The sequence below is a fragment of the Euprymna scolopes genome, chromosome 11 (assembly GCF_053919585.1).
Source record: "Euprymna scolopes isolate OS-2025 chromosome 11, ASM5391958v1, whole genome shotgun sequence".
NCBI lineage: Eukaryota > Metazoa > Mollusca > Cephalopoda > Sepiida > Sepiolidae > Euprymna > Euprymna scolopes.
The window spans coordinates 62,454,334-62,467,982 of record NC_136492.1 but is presented as its reverse complement, the minus strand read 5'-3'; positions in this window follow the sequence as shown (position 1 = coordinate 62,467,982).

Genomic DNA, 13,649 nt, shown 5'->3' with positions numbered 1-13,649 from the left:
GCATTGGAGGTTCAGAAGGTGTCTATCTGATGCGCAACAGATACTGCGCCTAAACTGCGCAAGCAAGTTTCTGGCCAAAGTGAAAAGTCCTGTGGTGATGGAGGGAGACTACGCGAACACCGAGAGATAAAGCACTGAGGCCCCAACTATTTATCGTCAAGATTGACGGACTGCATGATAATAATGATGATGTCAGCATCCTAAAAATTCAAATCCGGACGGTTCAATGCTTGAGGGAACACTCAACGAAGTTTTAGGCCACGTTTATGGGTCTTTCGTGTGGTTTTACGTTAGAGTCACTTTATGCAACCTTACATCTTTGAAGTCGATTTGAAAGTCAACACCAAAGTGTACCTGGATCTGTTGAAGAGTGCGGTGATCCCCTGGTGCAATCAAATGGCCGCTAGCAGACCGTGTATGTGGCAGCAGAACTCGGCGCCTACCTACGTATAAATAGACTCAGGCTTGGCTTCAGAAGTAGTGCTACTATTTTGTCCCCTTCTCTCACTGGCCCTCTCCTCCCCTGACCTAAACCCACTAGACTACTTCGTTTGGTCATACGTCGAGAACATCACCAACATGACCTCCTCCCACAAGATCTAAGCCAGCTAGATCGGCACCATCCACCATGTATTCGCCGACCTCCCGCTAGCGCTTGTGGAAAAGCCACGCTCCCAATTCTGGATCCGTATCAAGGCGGCTATATTTAATAGATATCAGCTCTACTACATAATCAAGTTACCTGAATTGATTTTATCAATAAAAGTTTTAAAATAAAGCTTTAGTATTGTAGGACGACAAATGTATCGTTCCAACCTGTATATATAAATTCACTCGTCATCTTTCTTTTAAAAGATAAAATCACCAGATCGTCGAAGTCAAGATTCAAGCAACCAAGTAAGGATGCCCGCACGGCCCACAGAGTTTTATAATTATATAAATTACTATAGAGTTTACCTTTTACATATGCGATGGGTGCGCATATTTTCACAAACGTAAAAATACACTTGTGTGTGGTGTGTGATTTATAGATTCTAATTTTACTGGTGCTTTAAAATCTGTACATATTTATATTATTCTATTATTAGTGCCAGCAATATAAAATTAAGTTTTAAACAAAAGTAAATAAAGAAATAAAAGAATTCTTGTACGCATAAATTTTCTCGATTCCAATATCACCAAAAAGTTCGATTTTTTCGATTCCTGAATCTGATTCTGATCAGTCATCCCAACACCTAAAAATGTATTTAAATTTTATTGCTTTTAACAATATTGAACTGATAAATACATATCGTTTTTCAAACAATTCAAATGATACAATTATAAATCACAGAGAAGATGTCTATCCGTTTTATTTATTTTACGAATATCCAATTTACAATGGTAATTATTTTTACGGAGGATGGAACATCATTTTATTTCTTAGATAGTTATGTGCTATTTCTAATGGAATATATTTATTACAAGTAAATTATATAGATTGATGGAGAAACATCCGTAGATATCTCTACGGAGTCAAATAAATTATTATTACTTCTTTTTATTATTACTAATGAGCCACTGCGCATTAAAACTCAAAGTTTATTTAAAGACAAGAGTTTATAGTTGGTGTAGACTGGGAAGTTAGACAAACACTGGTAGACTCCGGGTAGAATTTGATTACTAAAGAGGATGGCGAACAAAGAATTTGCTTATATTAGACTTGAAATGACCACGCTTTAAGATAGTTCCGTTATATTGGGAGACATGGGCGGGTAGTTTTTGGAAAAGAAGCTTTGCTAATAGAACTTTGTTTTGCTTGACGGATATGTGTGCGTGTTTTAGAAAGTGTGTGTGCTGTACAACTTAATAAAACTAGCAAAAATGTGTGACCGAAAGTAGGATATATTTGATTACACAAATGTTAAAAATGCATACAATTCATTTTAGCGTTTATTCCAACGTAAATAAAAATAACATTAATCATCAACGTCTGACAAAACTTCTCCGTAATTTCCCAATACGTCAGTAAACAGTAATTTACTGGCCACACATGCCCCTGTGGCCTTGGTATTTATATGAAAAAAATATCACCCTAATTCACTCAAAATGTTCATTTGTGTCCTTGCTAAATTTGTCACGCAGCGGTTTTGATGTAGCCTTAAGCCCAGCGGCTATCTGCATGATCTCCAAAGAAAAAACTTGTGTCGATGCGTCTTAAGTTCGGCTATACTTGCACCAGCAAACCTCAAATCGATATCCAAGAAAGAATTTTTTTCTTTACAGCTAGTCGAGTTATAGCTGTGAATATTTTACAGAGGTAAACCAAAAATTGAAGCTCAGTTAAACATCTGCTGTGTATTTTATACAGGTTGTTTTTATACAATATTGATATTAATAGTAATAGCAATTGTTTTCTTAATTTTAAGTGACCTACTTTTACCAAAGGTGTTTGTGTTGCTAAGGTTTTGATCAGCAATATATATATATATATATATATATATATGTGTGTGTGTGTGTGTGTATGTGCATATATGTGTGATAAACTCATTGCATAAATAAGGACGAAAAATTGAAGCGTAATATGGAAACTGTGACAGAAAAAATAAGGAAAACGGCTAAAATAATGAAGGATTCCTTAAAAATAATCAAGTGTATAGATGTGTGTATGTACGAGATTGTGTGTGTGTGCGACAGAGTGTGTTGTGTGCGTGTGCGCGCGCGATATTGTGTGTGTGCGATATTGTGTGTGTGCACGATATTGTGTGTGTGCGATATTGTGTGTGTGCGTGTGCGTATTTTATGTTGCTCTATTGACAACAAAAAACTGTTGCTGCAACCAAATCCCGCGTGGATTCTCGGCAAACTACAAAACAAGGAGACTGTATCTCTCGATTCATTCCATGCATAGATGGCGCCTAATCCGTACAAAACAAGGTGTAAATGCGTGAATGCGCTTCTATTTAACTATTATTCAAGAACACATAGACGTCATGGCCCAGGTTTACTGCAATATATTGCGGTAGAAATCATATCTCTGAATATGTCATCCATGAATAGGCATAGCTGTTATTGCTGTTATGAAGAGTAGATATCCATTTCTTCCTCTGGGCCGATAGCGAAATAGCAGCTGAGGCTAAAACTTATTTCTCTCGACCTCTACTTGCGCCCCCTCTCTATCTCTTTTTCTCTTTCTGTCTGTCTGTCTGTCTGTCTGTCTCTCTCTCTCTCTCTCTGTATATATATATATATATATATATATATATATATATATATATATATATATATTCCTCCCCCCTCTTTCTCTAGCAACTTGTTCAGTATAATAGGATGAATGAAAAAAAAACTGACTGATTGTTTGATCTAGTTTCGGTGTCGTTTTTAAAACAATAACAAATAAGAATAAAAAATGTTATTTTCTCTCCCACTTTTATTTGGTTCCTGATATATAAAAAAGAATAAATATTACGGCATATTTTCATAAGTAGGTCGGGTTCACATTCAATAAGTTCATGTAAAATTTATAAGTGCATCTTATGTAGTTATAACTTTTTAACCGATACAGATATACAGAATTATTTTTATTTATTTATTGTTAGTTTTCTGATTGAAGATCTGTGGCTTAGTTCAATAGGAAAATGGAAGAATTCTTCTAATTATCAAGAAAGTACCTGATTCCAAATAGAATGTTGCAGCTATATAAAAGTTTAATCACATTTTAAAATATAATACTATTGCCCATCTTTCTTGCTTGGGTAGACTGCGAAATCGATTTCAAAATCTAGTAGAATTATCTACTTTCCTAAACAAAATTTTGTGTTGCCGTTTTGTTGATGTTTCTACCATTATTTCAATGGAAGATGTACAACTGACCTCCATGCTTAAGTTCATCCGTGTGAAACATTAACAGCAAGAACTCGTTTTATACTACAACAATGAAGAACATATTATTTCCTATATATGACTTGCGTCATGTTGAATTTCCATGAGCAATACTTCTTTGCAAGGATCCTTCAACTACGAAACACATTACCGTGGGGCTGTCAACCTATTGATTACTACTTGATCCTCTTCGAATTCAATGTCACCATATTTATGCCATGAATTATTTTTCCAGTTAATTAAACACAGTTCATGTGTTTGATCAACGCTAATTCTCTCAAAGATTTCCTAATCTTTCGATGATAATCATTTTGTACCATTAACTTTCATCTTCGAATAGCTCTTGTTCTCAATAAATTTTTAATCAACATTAACAAAAGATCAGTAAGAGTTACTTCTCTTTGTTTGTTTGCAGGTTATCGAGAATCTCTTATTACTCTGAAATATACTGTATGAGAATAAAGAAATATTTATGCCTATTGCAAGTTCCAGTTCTATGCAGATAAACATCTACTTCTAAGAATATTATTTATTTAGAAATTATCCTTTGTAAATTATTCCCATCTTTCTAACACTACCAGAACATGCGTTCCGGAAACATGCGCTATTAACCGTACCAATGCCGCACTCATTTTATGCAAGTTGGACCAGCTTTCTCCAAAGGAGAAAGTTACATGGGAGTAGGAAATTCACAAGCGGTCACCACTTGCATATATATATATATATATATATATATATATATATATATATATATATATACAAATCGTCTAGCCTGCTTCATCAGATATTCTATAATCTATGAATACAAAATATCTGACAAAGACGGCTAGACACTTTATCTCTCTCTCGAAACAATTGTGGTGCTCTGTATGAACTAAAGGTAAAAATAAAGACTACATTTGGATTTACTTCGGTATTGAACACTTTCTAATCCCCTTTTTTGACCATCATATATTGGATTTTACCTTGGATTATATATATATATATATATATATATATATATATATATATATATATATATATATATGTGTGTGTGTGTGTGTGTGTGTGTGTGTGTGTGTGTGTGTTCCCTTTAGGGGAAATGACAACGTTAAGTTTCTGCAGTTCTTGCAGGAAGATGTCGACATCGTCCTACATCCAGCGCTTGGTATTCACAAATAGTAATCTATCTGGTACTGATTAAGTTCCACGTTACTTACCTTCAGTGACTTAACGAGAACTGGTGTTTCAACGTGATTATGTCGTATAATAGATGCATCAAAAAAAAAGTTTAATGAGATTTTAAATTTTAACAATTTTAAAATACGCATATTTTATACTGATATGCATGAATTCATTTAAAAAACATTAATTTATGAAGATATCAATTTCATGCGTAGTTTCTTCCTTAAAATTCTATATTACATTTTGCATATCCTTTATCCTTGAATAACAATCGGGCCTTGGTAAGTAATGACTCCCTTCAAACAAAAAAAAGTATGTTTTTTTTTTCTGCCTGTCCGTTTCACTTTTTCTCGGAAACTATTGAGCCGATCTGACCTAAAATTTTGATAAAACTTTATTATACGGTACAGCGTTTAAGTTTCATGGTATCCGTTCGATGCACAGTTTTTTTTTTTTTTTTTTTTTTTTTACAAAGGCATCACCACATTATCAAGGCCCAGAGGCCACTCAAGGATAAGGGTTAAAGAGTGTACAGTAGAAATTGGTCAATATAATAATCATTAGTAATGAAAATTTGGTAAATTTAATAACTTATATGGAACGGCTCATCAAGAACTTATTTACTTTAGACTTGAACACAACCATATTGTAGTCAGCCGGAAAGCAGGAAAACGGAAGACAATTCCACAGGCGTGCAGTTCTAAGAAAAAAAACTTTGTTCATGGAATCTACGTTTAGGTTTAGGCACAGATAAAGAGTGGGGGAAATTATTGATAGTGTTTACAGCTAGACGAGTGTTTCTTGTGAAAGTTTGGCGAGGGGGGACCAAAGATTGAAGCTCAGTTGAACACTTTCCATGAAAATAACGATACATCAGAGACAAACTCGCAACATCTCTTCTGTGAGATAGAGGTTGCAAGGAGGAGAAAAGGACATCTCCTACGAGGCTACGAAGTCTATTTTGAACTCTATCAAGGCAGGACAAGTCCTTTCTAGCAGCTCCTGCCCAGATGTGGCAACAGTATTCCATCCTTGGACGTACCTGGCTCTTATATAGGTAGAGAATAGCATCAGCAGTGAGATATCTACTGGATCGATAGAAAGATCCCACCATTTTTCCAGCGGCCTTGGCAACAGATTTGATATACGTGTTCCATTTAAGATCAGGAGTAATGGTCAAGCCCAGAAGCTTGTCAAAACTTGAGGCCTCCTGAAGACGAGAGCCATTCATTTCAATTGATGACAAATGTGGATTAGAATGTTGATGATGTAAAGAGAGAAGCTTGGTTTTAGATGCATTAAAAGTAACCAGCCACTCCTTTCCCCATTGTACTACGTGCTCAAGATCAGAGGAGAGAGAATTGGAGAGAACTTGGTCGTTTACTGTCTTAGATGTGGTACCATAAATGGTAGTGTCGTCAGCATAAATGTCTACAAATGATGTAAGGATATGATTTGGAAGATCATTAATGTAGATCAGGAAAAGAGTTGGGCCCAGGATGGATCCCTGAGGGACACCGGCATTAATACTGTGAGCTTCTGATTTTTGCCCCTCAACTACTACTCTTATCAACCTATCAGAAAGAAATGATTTAATAATTGAGAAGACTTTTCCAGCTATACCATAGCTAGCGATCTTATGAAGTAAACCTTTATGCCATACCCTATCAAAGGCTTTAGATATGTCAAGAGCAATTGCCCTAGAAAGATTGCCACCGTCGAGAGATTTGCTAATCCTATGCGATATAACTGTAAGGACATCTGCTGTAGATCTAGCAGAACGGAAACCATATTGAGTGTCACTAAGAAGGTTATTTTTGTTGAGATGTTTGATTACTTCTGTATTTAACACAGATTCTAGCAACTTACTCATGACGCACAGGAGACTTATTGGCCTGTACTGAGAGGGGGATGAGCGATCACCTGAATTCTTAAATACAGGGCATACTGATGAGATTTTCCAGGGAGATGGGAAACTATTCTCCTTAAGACAACGTTTAAACAGTTTTGTAAGTATGGGCGCTAATTCAGGTTGAAGTTTTTTGAGTACTATAATTGGAATACCATCAGGGCCAGTTGCTTTACTCGAATCAAGGTTTTTGATTAGCTTCGCAACATCACGTACAGATATACGTATATCACATAGCGTGTTTTCTGATACAGGAGGAAATATTGGGGGTTGGCGGTCTTGGTCGCAAAGGGTAGAATTAGCTGCAAAGTTCTTGACAAAGAGTTTGGCTTTGTCTGATGCTGACGAGATTACCTCAGGTCCATTGATAATAGTTGGGATGGAGCACACGCTTCTGTTCAGGATTCTGTTTGCTATTTGCCAAAACTGGTGGGAACCAAGCCGCTGCTCAGCTACTTTGGACTTAACAGATTGAGCATACAACACTCTTGCGTTCCTTATTACTTTCTTACAATGGTTGCTGGCATTCCTGAAAACGGCTTTAGTTTCCATACATCTATTACGTTTGAAGCAGTGGAAAAAGTGATTTCTGTGCGCAATGGCAGCAGCACATTCTGGAGAGAACCATGGCTGGCTGTTAGGTTTTTTCTGAAACTTTTTAGAGGGTATGAAATGGTCAATACCTACAATTAACCATTCAGTTAGGTCTAATACTATAGAGGACACATCCTTTTTAAACATGGAATGCAGAGGTAGATCAGATATAAATGTACGGAAGCTATCCCAGTCAGCCTTAGTGTATCGATATACTGTACGATGAAGAGGTACGTCTGGGGACTTATTACATTTCATTTTTATCTTAATTGATACAACAGAGTGGTCGGAAGATCCAAGAGGCGACAGAACAGAAACTGAACATAGTTTAGGGCAAGTTGTGAGAAAAAGGTCTAGTAGGCTCGCATACTGGCCGTCATTATCGGGCACACGGGTAGGTTCCTGAACAATCTGAGTGAGGTCATAGGCAATGGAGAAATCATGACAGAACCTCTCCTCATCATCGGTCTTGTTTGAGTGGGTCAACCATTCGACGTTGTGAACATTGAAGTCTCCACATACGTGAATGTTAGCTGAAGGATAAGTAGAAAGGACTTGGTCAATTTTCTCAGATATGCTTTGAAAGATAGTAACTCCACTGTTGTGGGGGCGATAGAGAGTAAATATAAATGCAGTAGTGTGAGCTAAAGCAACCCGGAAGCACATATAGGGTAAGTTAGGATCTTCCCTGGAGATGTCCCTCCCACATGGAAAGCTATCTTTAATATAGGCACATATTCCATGCCCATGGCGATCTTGGGGGTCAGATTTAGAAGTTAAGTTAGAGTATCCTGAAATTGCAAACTCATCTAGGGAAATAGCCTGTCCAATGCCAGTTTCACTTAAAAATAAAAGGTCTGGTTTAGTCTCCTGTAATTGGGTTTCAACCTCTGGAAGGTTAGAACGAAGACCCCTGATGTTGGAGAAGGAGACATGGTAGTAGGGGTCTACGTTGGAAGTTGGGGAACCGGGTTTAATCGTGTATTTTTTCTTGAAACTTGTCATGATGAAATTTTGGAATTTGTGGACTAGGTCGACAGATTTACTTACAGCAGGACAGAGAGGGGAAATTAAGAGAGAAAAAGAAACGAAGAATTTTTTTTTATTTGTAGCTAATGATAAGGTAAAGCCGTAACAATTACCCACTAGTATGGCATCGAGAGGCCCCACCAGAAGCTACTGTATGGTCCAGAATCCATTCACCAAATGGCAATACAGCAGCCCCAGTACTTTGCACCTGCTGATAGGACAGCCTCCTTAGTGGTTAATCCAAGGTTCGGGTCCCTGACTATCAGGCGGATAACGTCAGCCCAGACAAAACGTTTACCTCCAGCACCCTTACTAGTGACATGGCTACAAGGATAGACATAGAAACAGAAAATTTCCGCCATCTCAGCCAACTGTTCGCAAAAATACTGCCAACCTAGAAAACAGCTTTTTCTTCTCCCTTTGTCCGAAAAATCACTCATTTAAAAAAATGAGGACTGAGGGACAAATAAGAAGAAGCGAGAGTAACAGGAGCTGCCGATAACGCATCCACAATGCGTTTTCTACTCTCCATTAAAAAAAAAAAAAAAAAAAACTATTAAGTATTGTACTTAATAAAAGTCCAACAGACGTGTTTAAGGGAAAGTATGGTGATAGATTCCCCTCACACGAACTAAAAATGAGTATAATTCGTAATTTTTGCTATCAACTCGGTGGATAAATAAACATATGTACGAGGAAAAAAAAAAAAGGCTAGCATTTAATAAAACAGAAATACACAAATTAAATACTGAAATAAAATGGAGTTGTTAATATTTTAAATCTAAAATAAAAAGCATGATTGAAATCACTTATCTCAACAAAAACAATTCCGTCTCCAAATTGCAAACTGTGTTGAAAGAAATTCAGTTAGTAGCGTTCAAAACATTTTTTTTTTGAAATTAGCCGTTAAAAGAAAATCGTGATTTTATTCTGAACTTAAGCTAGTAACGTTTTAAGAAGCTTACGATATAAAAGAAAAGGCTGATGGGGGGGGTTCTTCCGAAAGTAAGTTGGTGCCGTTATAAGTAATTTCGAGATAAGATGGAAGCCGGTATTGGACTAGAAAAAAAGCTAGCATTTAATAAAACAGAAATACACAAATTAAATACTGAAATAAAATGAAGTTGTTAATATTTTAAATCTAAAATAAAAAGCATGATTGAAATCACTTATCTCAACAAAAACAATTCCGTCTCCAAATTGCAAACTGTGTTGAAAAAGCATGCTTTTTATTTTAGATTTAAAATATTAACAACTCCATTTTATTTCAGTATTTAATTTGTGTATTTCTGTTTTATTAAATGCTAGCTTTTTTTCTAGTCCAATACCGGCTTCCATCTTATCTCGAAATTACTTATAACGGCACCAACTTACTTTCGGAAGAACCCCCCCCCCCCCATCAGCCTTTTCTTTTATATCGTAAGCTTCTTAAAACGTTACTAGCTTAAGTTCAGAATAAAATCACGATTTTCTTTTAACGGCTAATTTAAAAAAAAAATGTTAGGCATGAACAGGAATTAGTTATTACAATATCAAATTTACTTTTAAAGTTTTCTGGGAAACTACTGGTCAGATCTAGTTGAACTTTTGTATGCCTGTTTGTTATGATAAGGTGCAACGAATTAAGTATGATCTTATGTGTTCGATGCACAGGATTTAATGCAAAAGGAGCAAAAATTTAACTATATTCAACAATAAATTTGATATAAAACACTTATTTTAAGTCAACGGGCTATAACTTTTGGCTGTTTTAATGAGAAAACATCTAATAATAAAATATGTGGTCGTTGTTTCTTAGCGATTCTGTTCCAAGATCCCGATTCCAATATAATTACCTATTCAGATTTTGATTTTTTTAAAACCTCTAAATATTTAATCATAGAGTTGAAGTTTTCATTTTTTTTAATTCATTTATGAACTAGACTGGCATTGCCCGAGTGTTTGGAGGTGTGTGTTAAGCAAAAAAAAAGTGATAGTAGGCAAGATATCTCGAATCCGTACTACGAAGGAGGAAAGGACCGTGAAAAAAAAACTTGACATCTTTGCTCTTGCGCCTATTGCCAAACCGAAAGTGATGTTGATTTAAATTAAGGCTAGAAATCGAAAAGAGGGAATGACTTTAGAAAATATCGAACCCTCCATGTATAAAAGTACTCATTTGAAGGTGAAGAAGTTAATGTTTTGGACCAATTTTTCGATATTTGTCATCCAAAGTATCGGCTTCAAAATACTTCCAATCTCATAAAAATCCGTCACTTTGGCACACGTACATACATTTAAATAGATTTTTTACCCCTTTATATTATAAATTACAATAAAACCCCGTAAAAATACAAGCATGTATTTTCACACACGTAAAAGATACACTTCTATGTGTGTGTGGCGGAGGTGTAATATATAATATATAATATATAAATTTTAGTTTTACTGGTAATTTACAATTAATTAATATCTATCGAGTTATCGTTAGTATCAACAATGAAAAATTAATTTTAAAAAAGAAACTATTAAAATAATCATTTTGGCATCGAAAAATAGGCACAAATTCTTTCGATTCCGACGCCCCCAAAATTTCCGAATTTTTTCATTTCCGATTCTAGCTCCGATTACTCGTCCCAACACTAATAGATAGATAGATAGATAGATAGATAGATAGATAGATAGATAAGTAGGTAGGTAGGTAGGTAGGTAGGTAGAGGAAATTATTGGGGGTGAGGAAGTGGAAGACAGAGATAGAGACGCGTCTATGTTTTTCTTGTATAGCAAAGCATCTATTTTGAGTTGTTAAAACCTTTTTTATGCAATGGAGCCACCACTTATCAAGGTCAACGAGCTATTCGGGGAACAGGGTTAATGTATAATCAATGATAGTAGAAATTGGGTACAAATTGATTATTTTCAAGGACGACTCAAGAAAAAATTGTTTGCGTTGGAGATAGACTCACTACGATTCTTCCGCGAGAAAGTGATGAACATCTCCATCAAATTTCAGAGACGTTTTTTGTACCCTATCAAGGCAGGATATGATTCTCTGTTTTAGGACGTTTTTCACTCTAATACAGATAGAAAATTGAGTCGGGAGTGAAATACGTTTTGAAACGGTCGAATGATCCAACAATTTTTCTATCGATCTTGGCAACAGATCTGGATGTAAATCTTCTATGTAAGATCGGGAATTAAAGTTAGTCCCAAAAGCTTGCCAAGACCAATTATTCTAAACAATTGCTCGTGTGTGATTTATTAAACCTTATATGTTATTTTACGAATACATTGAGAGAAATATGAAAACCACACTTTCTTTGCGTTATTCAATAGTCCAGACAGATCTGCTTATATATATATATATATATATATATATATATATATATATATATATATATATATATATATATATATATATATATATGGTGACTTTAATGTCCACCACAAAAACTGGCTTGGATTCTCTACTTACACAGATGCAGCGGGCAGCACAACTCATAGCTTCACTATATCTCACTCCCTATCACAAATTGTTAAGTTTCCAACCCGTTTCCCTGACCAGGAAGAACAACACGCATCACTTCTAGATCTGTTTTTGACCACAGTTCCCGATGACTGCATAACGAAGGCCCACAGCCCACTCGGGAACGCTGACCATGCAGTGATAATGGTTGAAATCGCCCTAAACTCTAGAGCCAAAACTGAAGAGCCAGTGCTCAAAACAACGATATATTATAAAAAGGCTGACTGGGAAGCCATCAGGGAACTAATTAGAGATGCTCCATGGAAAAATATTTTCTCTCTCCCTGCTGAACAATGTGCACACGAGACCACTGACTGGTTCAAAACTGCAATCGAAGCGCATGTTCCCATGCGGAAATTTTATAGTAAGCCCCACTCTCCCTAATGGTTTACGTCGACTTGTGCAACTGCCATTGCTCAAAAGCAGCATGCATACCGTAGGTTTAACCGACATAAATCCAGTTCAAAAAGACTGAAGTATATAGAAGCTAGAAATAACGTTAAGAAAGAAATAGCGACAGCTAAGAGAGAATTTACGGAAACCACAAAAAGCGCATCGAAGCACAAAAACTAGGAACTCGAGACTTCTGGAAAATCTACAACAGTGTAGTAAATAATGGGCAATCAACAATTCCCCCACTAACCAACAATCGCGAGGTTGTCTCCTCAGCAACCGACAAGGCTAACATGCTTGCCAGTCGGTTTGCCTCCAACTCCACACTGGACCCTTCCAACCACCCCCTACCTGACTTTCCTATGCGGACAGACGCCACACTAGACGATCTAAAAACCACCCCTGCTCAGGTGCATGCTATCATAAAAAACCTTGACACCTCAAAAGCATGTGGACCCGATCTTATCCCAGCTGTGCTATTAAAAAAGTGCTCAGCCGAAGTAGCTCCAGTTCTCTCCGAACTCTACAACAAATGCCTTAATGAAGCTTGCTTTCCGGGCTGTTGGAAAACTGCTTCTGTTGTACCAGTATTCAAGAATTCTGGCAAAAGGACTGACCCATCAAATTATCGCCTCATTAGCCTCCTCCCACTTTTTGCCAAAATATTTGAGACCTTAATTAACCATGCTCTAGTCCATTACCTTACAGATGCTAAACTTCTGACTGACAAACAATATGGATTTAGGCAAGCCCGTTCCACAGCAGACATCCTAACTGTAATCTCTGAACGTATATACCATTCACTGGACAAAGCGGGGGAGGGTAGAGCGGTAGCTCTAGATATATCTAAGGCTTTTGACAGGATATGGCATGAGGGTCTCCTCAGGAAAATAAGATCATACGGTATCACTGGTAGAATACTTAACATAATTAAATCCTTCTTAGATAAGAGAAAAATCCAGGTTGTCCTCGATGGTCGTACATCTAAACAATATGATATAAATGCGGGGGTGCCCCAGAGTTCTATCCTTGGACCTCTATTGTTCCTGATATTCATAAATGACCTCCCCGACAAAATTGCCTCTGAGATGGGTATATATGCTGATGACACTACACTCTATGGCAGGCACGACAGGAAGACGAATGAACACATTTCTAAAGAAATGGCAGAAACACTAGAGGAAGACCTCCAAT